This window comes from Gobius niger (genome assembly GCF_951799975.1).
Source record: "Gobius niger genome assembly, chromosome: 7".
Taxonomy (NCBI): Eukaryota; Metazoa; Chordata; class Actinopteri; order Gobiiformes; family Gobiidae; genus Gobius; species Gobius niger.
In genome coordinates, this window is record NC_136858.1 from 36,592,713 (window position 1) to 36,604,727 (window position 12,015).

The window sequence follows — 12,015 nt, forward strand, 5'->3', positions numbered from 1 at the left end:
CATGGCCTCGGCCCATTGTTGTTCTAAAGTTAACAATCGGTGAAACTAGATACTCCTTAGTGACCAGTGTGTGTCCACATCCTCCATAGGGCCCGAACTGTCGGGATATACTCCATATTCCAATAAGTGAGCAGTAAAGAGAAGTTAATAATACTGTAATAAATGTATCATAGGCTTTCCCTCCATTTTGTGGTGACGTCCTGCTCAAGCCCTCATCAGAACCAGGAAATATGTCCAGATTAGTCCAGTGCTCGGGTTTCGGCACCAGCTTCTTCTGCTCAGAGAATAGACTTTAACTCCCACCTGAACGGATCCCATTTTTCCAGTTTGGCTTTACCCTAATCAAAAAGATTCTTGGGGAAAAAGCACCAAAAATGTGACAAAAATTCAACAAAGATGTGACGAAAATGTGACAAAAATGTGACAAAAATTCAACAAAAATGTGACAAAAATGTTACAAAAATGTGACAAAAAATCAACAAAAATGTGACAAAAATGTGACAAAAAATCAACAAAAATGTGACAAAAATATGACAAAAAATCAACACAAATGTGACAAAAATGCGACAAAAATGTGACAAAAATGTGACAAAAAATCAACAAAAATGTGACAAAAAATCAACAAAAATGTGACAAAAATGTGACAAAAAATCAACAAAAATGTGACAAAAATGTGACAAAAAATCAACAAAAATGTGACAAAAATGTGACAAAAAACCAACAAAAATGTGACAAAAATGTGACAAAAATGTGACAAAAATGTGACAAAAAATCAACAAAAATGTGACAAAAAATCAACAAAAATGTGACAAAAATGTGACAAAAATGTGACAAAAATGTGACAAAAAATCAACAAAAATGTGACAAAAATGTGACAAAAAACCAACAAAAATGTGACAAAAATGTGACAAAAAACCAACAAAAATGTGACAAAAATGTGACAAAAATGTTACAAAAATGTGACAAAAAATCAACAAAAATGTGACAAAAATGTGACAAAAAATCAACAAAAATGTGACAAAAATATGACAAAAAATCAACACAAATGTGACAAAAATGCGACAAAAATGTGACAAAAATGTGACAAAAAATCAACAAAAATGTGACAAAAATGTTACAAAAATGTGACAAAAAATCAACAAAAATGTGACAAAAATGTGACAAAAAATCAACAAAAATGTGACAAAAATGTGACAAAAAATCAACAAAAATGTGACAAAAATATGACAAAAAATCAACACAAATGTGACAAAAATGCGACAAAAATGTGACAAAAATGTGACAAAAAATCAACAAAAATGTGACAAAAAATCAACAAAAATGTGACAAAAATGTGACAAAAAATCAACAAAAATGTGACAAAAATGTGACAAAAAATCAACAAAAATGTGACAAAAATGTGACAAAAAACCAACAAAAATGTGACAAAAATGTGACAAAAATGTGACAAAAATGTGACAAAAAATCAACAAAAATGTGACAAAAATTCAACACAAATGTGACAAAAATGCGACAAAAATGTGACAAAAAATCAACAAAAATGTGACAAAAATGACCAAAAAAAAAAATGACAAAAAAAAAAACATAAAAAAGGTGACACAACACAGTAACAACGTGAGGAAAAAGATCAGTTTTGTGGGTCTTAGCTTTCAAATGAGGTGTTACACAGGCCTATGTAACCGCCAAAGAGGACAGAATGCATTTGGTTTAGGCGGGTGGTAAGAGGTTAAAACATCTCAAAAGTTTGGAAACGCTTTTAACACAGCAGCTTTTCTTTATTTTCAACCAAAACAAGTATACAAGTTATATATGATTGTTCATTAACATGTGTCGTCCCGTTAAAATAAATAAATAAACATTTCAATGGCGTTAGAATTTCTATTAAATGTTAGAAAAGTGCAAAGGGACTCGAAGTCAAGGTAAAATATCTTAATTCAAGCCATTTTCAGTCATTCATCTCTGGTTGGTTCTGTGGTTCTGTTTGTCTCTGATCCGAGAGCATTTTCTCCAGTTCAGCTTTACCCAAATCCTGTAGGCCAGTGTAACACCTCGTTTGAAAGCTAAGACCTACAAAACTAAATTGATCTTTTTCCTCACATCATCAGATTTTTTTTCATCACTTTTTTTGTTGGGCAGTCGTCTCATTTTGTAAAATTTTCGTGACTTTTTTTGTCACTTTTTCGTCAAATTATTTGCATTTTTTTTGTCAAATTCTTTTCACTTTTTCGACCATTTTTTCTAAATTTTCCGTCACATTTTTCTCACTTTTTTGTAAAAAAAATTGTTCATTATTTATTATTTTTTGTACATTTTTTATCACTTTTTCATCAATTTTTTCTCACTTTTTTCACATTTCCATCATAGTTTTCGTCTCAGTTTTGTCGCTATTTTCACACCTTTTTTCCAGAAGCTTTTGGATTGGGGTAAAGCCAAATTGGAGAAAATGTGCTCGGTTCGGTGGGAGTTAAGGGGTTAAATTAGACATATATTATGCATCTTTGTGGCCCAGAGCGCCACCTACAGGCAGCCGTGGGGATAAAAAACTAATAGCCAATACCACTCAAACAAATCAATGTAAAGGACCTAACTTTACATTATCTGTTGGGAGTGGGTTAACATATCAGACATCCAGGAATCAAACTGGACCCTTGTTCAAGAGATGGAAGGAACTGACAATCCTCCACCACAGAAGAGGGTCCAAGAAATATTGTGATGCAGTTGTTTTCTGCTTTTTGCCCTAATTACATCACCTTGTTGCTTGTAATCCTCTGTCGGCCGGTTCTCACGGCCTGAACCGCAGCTGCACGCACAATAAAAACAAACACATGAGATTTCCTGTTCAGGTTAGACTCAATAATATACAGTTAATGCCCACAGGTCTTATGTGTCTGTTCTGCAGGAGAATGTCACAATGTTCAGAGCAAACAGGAAGGATCGGGGCACGCTATGTAAAACAAGAGAGAGATAATGCTTTATAATGACTTATAGCCGGCTGAAAATATGGTTTGACCCCAAAAAAAAGGTTTTTCAATGGTTTTCTGTAGTATCAGGTGTGCTTATTAACATACTAAAAGTCTACCAAAATCTGACCACTGGAAAGGTCTCATTTTCAAGATGGCGTCCAAGAGGGTGGCGAGATCCTCCTTTATTATTCATCCTAGACAAGTCATTTTGGGCGTCTAGGAATCCAATGGGCTTGTTCAAATTGTAGTCACATGATCACATAATTGTATATAGGAATCATGGACAAATACTCTATATATTAACATTAGTGAGTTTGATAAAATGCTAAGCTAACAGAGAGGCTAAAACCCTTCCAGGTCCACCATGTCGCTCACCTCGCAGACTTTAGTGAATATCTCCGCGAGTAAATGTCGCAGAGACTTGCCTTTTATTGCATTGGGAAGAAGAGGGGCGGGGCTTTAAAACGAGCCCATCCTGGCCCAGCTGAGCCTCTGGGAAGCGACGTAAGGTTGCGTTGAAAATGTGTGCCGTTGCCGTGACAAACTCGCTAATGTTAATATATAGAGTATTTGTCCACGATTTCTATTATACAATTATGTGATCATGTGACGAAAATTTGAACAAGCCCATTGGATTCCCAGACACCAAAATGACTTGTCTAGGATGAATAATAAAGGAGGATCTCGCCACCCTCTTGGACGCCATCTTGAAAATGAGACCTTTCCAGTGGTCAGATTTTGGTAGACTTTTAGTATGTTAATAAGCACACCTGATACTACAGAAAACCATTGAAAAACCTTTTGTAGCATTTATTTTTTTCATATATGCAGCCGCCTATTATGTTTGGGACATCATTCGTATCACACTGTTGTGGAGAAGGAGCTGAGTTGAATGGCAGGTTCAAGTGGGAGAAGTTAGTTTTTTTAGTTAGTCCATTAAAAGACTGGACAGAGTCAATTTTTACTCATCAAACTAACAAAATGGAGTAGGTTTTGACGAGCAACTCTTCTCCCACAATCTTTTCAACCATAGAGTTTAAAGCTGCACCGACCCATTGTAATAACATCAGTAATAAAGCTTGTAACCAGGCTGCAGTGTGGTTGCGGAGGAGTGCTCTGTGAGTAAGAGGAGTCGCGGTGCAGGGCATTGTGGGTAGCCTAAACACGGTCCCGCTCTGTGGACGACGTGTATCAAAATGTTTTTGGTTCGCACCGTCCTGAGTTCCAGTGGACCACACAGGACTTCGGTAACTCCTGACTCTATTTTAAAACCAGGACAAACACAGAAGGTGCAGGTTTCGGGTCAAGAGCGCGGACAGAGGGAGGGCTGCGGATTCTGTGGGGGAGTCGAGCGGTTAAATGAAAGCGGTGTCGATGTCGTTCAGACTTTTTATAGTACTGTAAAGGGGGGGTATTATGCAAAATGGACTTTTTCAAGCTTTACATCATGTTATTATGGCATTCCCTCATTAAAAACATGCCTGACTTTTTGTTATGTTATGTTCCAAGTCCTCCTCATCCTTGATAATTATGTTCATTTCCAATTCCCTCAAAAATGAGTTTCTGTATTGTGTTTCGATCACGTTTCTGCCACCGTTCGCCCCGAGCTCTTCACTAGCGCTAAAGAGGGACCATCCATGTTCTCTCTCTCTCGGGACATGGACAGTGTTTAACCTCTTAACTCCCGCCTGAACCCGCCTGAGAGGATCTTTTTCCTCACGTCATCAGATTTTTTTTCCATCATTTTTTTGTTAGGTATTCAACTCATTTTTGGAAATTTTTTGTAATTTTTTTGTCAAATTTTTTATCAATTTTTTGTCATTTTTTTGGTCACATTTCTGTCATTTTTTCGTCAATTTTTAAATCAATTTTTTGTCATTTTTCTGTCAAATTTTTATCACATTTTTGTCATTTTCTTGTCACATTTTTGTCATTTTTGTCACATTTCTGTCATTTTTTTCGTCAATTTTTAAATCAATTTTTTGTCATTTTTTTGTCAAATTTTTATCATTTTTTTGTCATTTTTTGTCACATTTTGTCACAATTCTGTCATTTCTTTCGTCAATTATTAAATCAATTTTTTGTCATTTTTTTGTCACATTTTTATCATTTTTTTGTCATTTTTTGTCACATTTTGTCACAATTCTGTCATTTTTTTCGTCAATTTTTAAATCAAATTGTTGTAATTTTTTGTCAAATTTTTCTAATTTTTTTGTCACATTTTGTCACATTTCTGTCATTTTTTCGTCAATTTTTAAATCAATTTTTTGTCTTTTTTCGGTCAAATTTTTATCACATTTTTGTCATTTTCTTGTCACATTTTTGTCATTTTTGTCACATTTCTGTCATTTTTTTTCGTCAATTTTTAAATCGAACTTTGTCATTTTTTTGTCACATTTTTGTCATTTTTTTTCACATTTTGAAATCAAATTTTTGTCATTTTTTTGTAATTTTTTTGTCAATGTTTTCTCACTATTTTGTCACATTTCCATCATTGTTTTCGTCTCAGTTTTGTTGCTATTTTCGCACCTTTTTTCCAGAAGCTTTTGGATTGGGGTAAAGCCAAACTGGAGAAAATGTGCTCAGTTCAGGCGGGAGTTTCGGGGTTAACTCACAGTGAACCTGATAACCACATGAATAACACTTTTACTCTGTAAGAAAATGAGTGACAAAGCTACTACATTTCTCTATTGCCAAAATGTGTTTACCAACAGTGACTGTCTATGCAAGTGCCTATTACTCTGACAACATAGCATTACTGTGAGTGGAGCATGTTTTCACCGCGGTCCAGAGTGACGTCAGTTCGGACAAACCACTAAATGAGGTGCAGGAAAAAGGAAGCTCAAGGAACGCATCATTTCCAATTTACTCCAGGAATGCCGATCCGATCCGTGTTTGGAAAATCCACTGGGAATTTTGTCAAACTCCCCCCGAAAATGTTGGCTTGTCTGCTCCAAGGACAGTGGGAGGGGAAACGCAAGGGACGGATTAATTAAGAGCATAAAGCTGTTATTGTTAATGGTGTTTTCAGACTATTGAAGCAGGGGCGGACTGACCATATGTCCATTCTGGAAGAGCACAGAAGGGCCACTGGCTCTAGGGCCGCCGCGCTGGCCTCTCACTTTACCTTACACTTACCTCCGAGCTTTACCCAAATCTAAAAGCTTAACCTCTTAACTCCCGCCTGAACCGAGAGGATCTTTTTCCTCACGTCATCAAATTTTTTTTCCATCATTTTTTTGTTGGGTATTCAATCATTTTTGTCATTTTTTTTGGTCATTTTTTTGTCTAATTTTTGTCATTTTTTTGTCAATTTTTTATCACATTTTTGTCACATTTTTGTCATTTTTTTGTCACTTTTATGTCACTTTTTTGTCACTTTTTTGTCACTTTTTTGTCATTTTTTTGTCACTTTTTTGTCACTTTTTTGTCACTTTTTTGTCACTTTTTGTCATTTTTTTAGACATTTTTTTCTCACTTTTTTCTCACTTTTTTGTCACTTTTTTGTCATTTTTTTGTCATTTCTTTTTGTCATTTTTGTGACATTTTTCCCACTTTTTCATCAATTTTTCGGCACTTTTTTGTCAAACTTTTCTCACTTTTTTTGTCACATTTCCATCATTGTTTTCGTCTCAGTTTTGTCACTATTTTCACACCTTTTTTTCCAGAAGCTTTTGGATTGGGGTAAAGCCAAACTGGAGAAAATGTGCTCGGTTCAGGTGGGAGTTAAAGGAATAGGCCACCGTTTTTACATACTGTGATATGTTCTTACCTCACTTTAGACGTGTTAATATATCCCCGTCTGGTCTTTGTCCGTGCGCTCTGTCACGCAAACAGAGCACATACGCAGCCTCTCCCACATGTCACATAGCTCCAAAAAAGCTCACGATAGAAGCTACCAAGCTCTTCCACGTGTTCCCTATTTAAATAAAGTTACGTGAAGTGTTTTCATGCGAAGTATATTTACACAGAAATGTAGCATGTCGATTTTATAAGCAAATAAAAAGGGGGACTATATTGTGAGGCGTAATGATACGAGGAGTAAAACCTCCGCGCAGTAATTCCTAAAGACTTCCCCCGCTCACTTCCGTCAATAACCTTTAGGAGTTACTGCGCGGACGTTTTGCTCCTCGTATCATTACGCCTCACAATATAGTCCCCCTTTTTAATTGCTTATAAAATCGACACGTTACATTTCTGTGTAAATATACTTCGCATGAAAACACTTCAAGTAACTTTATTTAAATAGGGAACACGTGGAAGAGCTTGGTAGCTTCTATCGTGAGCTTTTTTGGAGCTATATGACATGTGGGAGAGGCTGCGTATGTGCTCCGTTTGCGTGACAGAGCGCACGGACAAAGACCAGACGCGGATATATTAACACGTCTAAAGTGAGGTAAGAGCATATCACAGTATGTAAAAACGGTGGCCTATTCCTTTAAGGGGTTAGAAGAAAAGCATCCAAAAACAAAAATGTGCTGGAAAAGCCACAAAAAAGTGACAAAAAAGTGACAAAAACACAACAAAATGTGACGAAAACGTGACGACAAAGCAATGAAAAAAGCGATGAAAAAACAACAATAACATGAAAAAAAAACCCCGAAAAACAAGTGACGAAAACACAGAAAAAAGCCACAAAAAAGTAATGAAAAAGCAACAAAAACATGACAAAAATGCAGCGACAACGTGACAAAAAGTTACCGTCACTTTTCTAGATTTTATCTTTCAAATGAGGCGTTACAGTGTTGCTCTCCAGTCAAGAAGCTTTTAGATTTGGGCAAAGCTGAACTGGAGAAAATGCTCTGGGTTAAGGCGGGGGGTCAGAGGTTCACATATGTATTTGTGGAAGTGTCACATTTACGCTAATTTGGGCCAGGCTGACCAGAGTCCAGGGCTGGTTTTCAGTCCCAGTCCCGCCCCTGGATTGAAGTGTATGACACTGCAAACCAGGGAAATATAAGAGGACAGAGTCTCTGTTCGAAGCACCTTCTCTCTTACTCATTATTCTCGTTGAGGTTATGAAAGGACATCTCTCTGTGTAACACGTGTACAGATCGTTACATAAACGGTTGTAAAGCGAGTGAGGACGAGGAGTGGAGGACTTGTGTCTGAGCCTGCCTCCTGCCTCCCGGACACTGTCGTAAATCTACACTTCAAACAAAAGTTAGTCCCGCGTTCACGGAGCAACATCCTCCTCACATAATCAGGGCCTGAGTTGAATAACCATGAAAAACAAGCGAGGGATAACGTATAGAACGCTGGTCATTATCGGGAAAATAAATACCGACAGGTTTTGCCCGGAAGTGAGTGATCAGCGCGAACACAAATCCTCTTATCTCGCTGAAATCTTCACGGATTTACAAACACTTTTTTTGTAGGGATGCACCGATACCACTTTTTCTAAAACCGATACGAGTACTTTGATTTTTTTTTCCTCAACATTCTTACTTTTTTCACAGCAGATTGGTTTGTAATTAGTTAATTTACTCATGTACATTTCCTTAAGTAAAGTATGCGACACATTTAAGAGCAGTTATATTAGAATTGTGCTGATGCCATTTATTTATTTATTTATTTTCATTCAATATAATTTTATATTTTTATGTCTCTGTCCATCATAGACAGAAAAGCCCATGTCCTAAAGCTCCCAATGCCTGAGCTTTATTCATTTATGTGTTTTTATTTAACAATAGTATTGAGATGTGACTTAAATGGTCTCTTTTCGTCTTTACTTCAGCTCCTGTAGATTTTCTCGTGTGTTTGTAGTAACTTAGCGAGAAGCTACAGCGTTTTCATTGTTCTGCTGCAGCTCATTTTCCCTCAATTTAAACATGCTGTATGTCTTTAATCTGGATTTTCTGAGGACTTTTTAGTGGCTGGGTTAGTTTTTCAGGTGAATAAACCCCTGGGCATAAAACGGCGTCAGAATGGCCAAAACTGCTAGCCGCGAGTTAGCAACGTTAGCAACGTTAGCCTGTATGTTGTAAACACTGCAGACGCTGCAGCGCTAACAACATTTAGCTCTGGTTAAATCCAGCTCAGACTCTGGTTTAGAGAGCGCAGTCTGTAATAAAGTCAGCTCTATGTGGATGATTGTATTTACACTAAACAATTCTCCAGTTTGTTGCTTCTTCTCTCCTCAGCTGAGAGCTGCGCCTCGTAGCTGCGCCTCGTAGCTGCGCTGGCCGCACGTCAAATGGTATCGGTTTCTGGTATCGGGACCTCATGAATGAGTACGAGTATGAGTACAAGCATGTGGTATCGGCCCGATACTGCGATCGGTATCTGTGCATCCCTAATTTTTTTATTCATATGTATGCATACCTACATCTCTGAGGTTTATAACAAACCAAACCGTTTGAAAATCAGTAAAAAAATGAGCAAGTTATGTTTTTTGTGATGTTGTGAGTGAGATCCCTGTGGCAAGATGGCCGCCGTGTGCGGACGTCGCCCGCCATTGGCCAGCAGCGCGTATGAGACATCTAGCCTTTCTGGGTTTTGAGTTTTTCCTTGCCGTGCTGGAGAGTCTAAGGACGGGGGACGCCCACGCCGCTCGTCGCCACCTCCTATTGGACATTATATTTGCCATTATATTTACCTGAACTTTTAATTGTCATATTTATTGCTCTGTTTTATTGCCTTAATGTTTGGTGCAGCTGTGAGGCCACTTCTGTTGTGATATTGGGCGATACAAAACCATTCAACTTGAAACTTGAAACTTTATATATATCTATGTGTCACAATATCCATCCATACATTTTCTTCCAGTCTTCCGTTGCCGGGTCGTGAGGGCCACTGTTGGAGCGTAATCACATTGCACCAGCCCCTCATGGCGCCTCCTGCAGGTGGTGGGTCCCGGGCCTGTTGGTCTCTCATAAGGGGCTTCTGCCATAGGAGACCCTACCAGGGCGCTCAAACCCCTCCACCACATTAAGGTGGCGGTTCCAGGAGGGGATTTTAAATAAATAAATAAATAAACATAAATAAATGAACTTGGACCTCCTTTCTCAGAAGCTTTGAGGGCTCAGTTTAGGTCCAAACCCCAAAATCCTCAAACTTCTGAATGTGAAACTGAGGAATCACCATCCGCACAGGTACGTAATAATGACAACCATAATCAAAACATGGAACCCTCTCACTGTGAGGGTAAAGTGCAAATCCCCGAGCCTCAAAAACGGAAACAGATGTGAGAGTTGCCTTCAGCTCCGTGTAACACCTCTGCTCCTCTTCCTCAGGACACTGTGTTCCATCAGGGGCCCGTCTAAAGGGTCATGGCCTGCAGCTCCTCAGGGCCCAAAGAACATGCACCCCAGTGTTGGAATCCAAGGAATGTCCACGCAGCAGCTCGCACGAGGCTTTTCAAAGTTTCCAAACTCGTCCTCATCTCTCTGGACGTGTGGCGAGCGTTTTATGAGAACAGTGTGAAAGGAAGACGCTGATGGATGTGGACAGAGCGGGACTCGGGGCAACGGATTTCATCATCTCTACAGAAACACAATGTTCGGAGGATGGGGAAACTACGTACTGTACATCAGGTGACATCAGTACAGTCTGTGGCCTGTAGGGTCAATAAATGAATGGTTCTCAGAGTGAGATGAGCTGACACCCAGCGCATCCTCAGTGACCAGGGTCCCTGAACGACTTCTTGGTGTCACGGGCATATTCCAAGATGACAATAGCAGGATTCATCAGGCTCACATACTGAAAGAGTGTTTCAGGGAGCATGAGATGGATTATCCGCCACAGAGTCCAGATCTTAACCCCATTGAGAATCTGTGTGATGTGCTGGAGAAGGCTTTGCACAGTTGTCACACTCTCCCAGTGTGACAACTGGTCACAAATTAAAAGTGGGCAAAATTTATAATGACATTATTACCGTAAATTCTCTAATACTGGCCTGTACCCGGGTCTCTGACAGAGGCCGGGTTCGCGGCTGGCGGAGGCAAATTAAAGCCGGTCTCTAAAACAGGCCGGGGCTTTTATTAGAAATTGTTAGGAATTTGAAATTATGAATTATGAAAACTCACGTGCAGGAATTAACAAACGGGAACCCGGGCCGAGGGGGACGCTGCAGAGGAGCTAATCCGAGCGTAACTTTCACACAGATTTAGCCACTTTTCAAACCTCCTGTGACTATTTGTGGAAACAGGACAAACAACAAAGGTTGTGTGACCCTCCAGGGTTTTAATAAAGTCGCCATCGCGTCTTCAAAGCATGTCCAGCTGCTCCGTGTGCAGGTCAGTCCCACGCCTCAAAATAACTCCTCTCATCAGCGCGAGCGTCTCGTCTTCTCTCGGGTCAGTCTCATGATCGATCACAAACACAAACGCTCCGTCTAAACTCGCCTTTACACAAGATAACAACAAATAATCCGGTCCAAGGTAAAAACGAAACAGAAACCTGCAGTGACACTGATGTCAAAGCTCCGCTAACAGCAACGAAACACTTCCTGTTGTCCCGACAAAATAAAAGGCGTCAATGTTCCAGCCGCTGGGAGAGAGTTTGAAATGTTCATTAATAAATGAACCTAATATTTTAGGTGCAAATGGACACTGCATTTACAGACCAACAGAAGGTTTTGTCATCATTGTAGTGTGATATAGACTGGTGCTATGTGACTGAAAAAAGCATAATACCCCCTCTTTAACATGCACTGTCCCGACCAAATAAGCCAATAAAAAAAAAGGTCAAGAAGTCTCAGCACAAGAGAAAAGAACATGTTTTCCCAGCGTCAGAAATGTTCCACCTCTCACTGAAAGCCTAATGCGGTTCAAACACTAAATCTGACACAGACACTTCCTGTTTCACTGATTTCGGCTGCACAGACAGAAGCAACGCTATTTATTCAAAATGGTCGACAGCACATCAACCACTTTGTAACTGTGGCTGTATTTGAAATGTCAAAGTTAGCAAAGAAACAAGTAACGTGCGCAGTTTAGAAGAAGAGCAGTCGAGACTTTGACAGAGACGGGACAATCGCAAAAACAACAAAGATAAAAACAAAACATGATTTCTTACACAGTGTTGTTATTTAACGTTTGTCTTGTTAGTT

The 12,015-nt window shown here is 38.9% G+C and overlaps 1 protein-coding gene across 1 annotated transcript in view; it reads right to left on the bottom strand.

The window, feature by feature from the left end:
• The window catches only part of LOC306965531 (uncharacterized protein), a gene marked incomplete at both ends in the record, with an annotated part of 279,183 nt that overhangs the window by 162,210 nt on the left and 104,958 nt on the right, over positions 1-12,015 (bottom strand). The gene's annotated exons all lie outside the window — the stretch shown is intronic.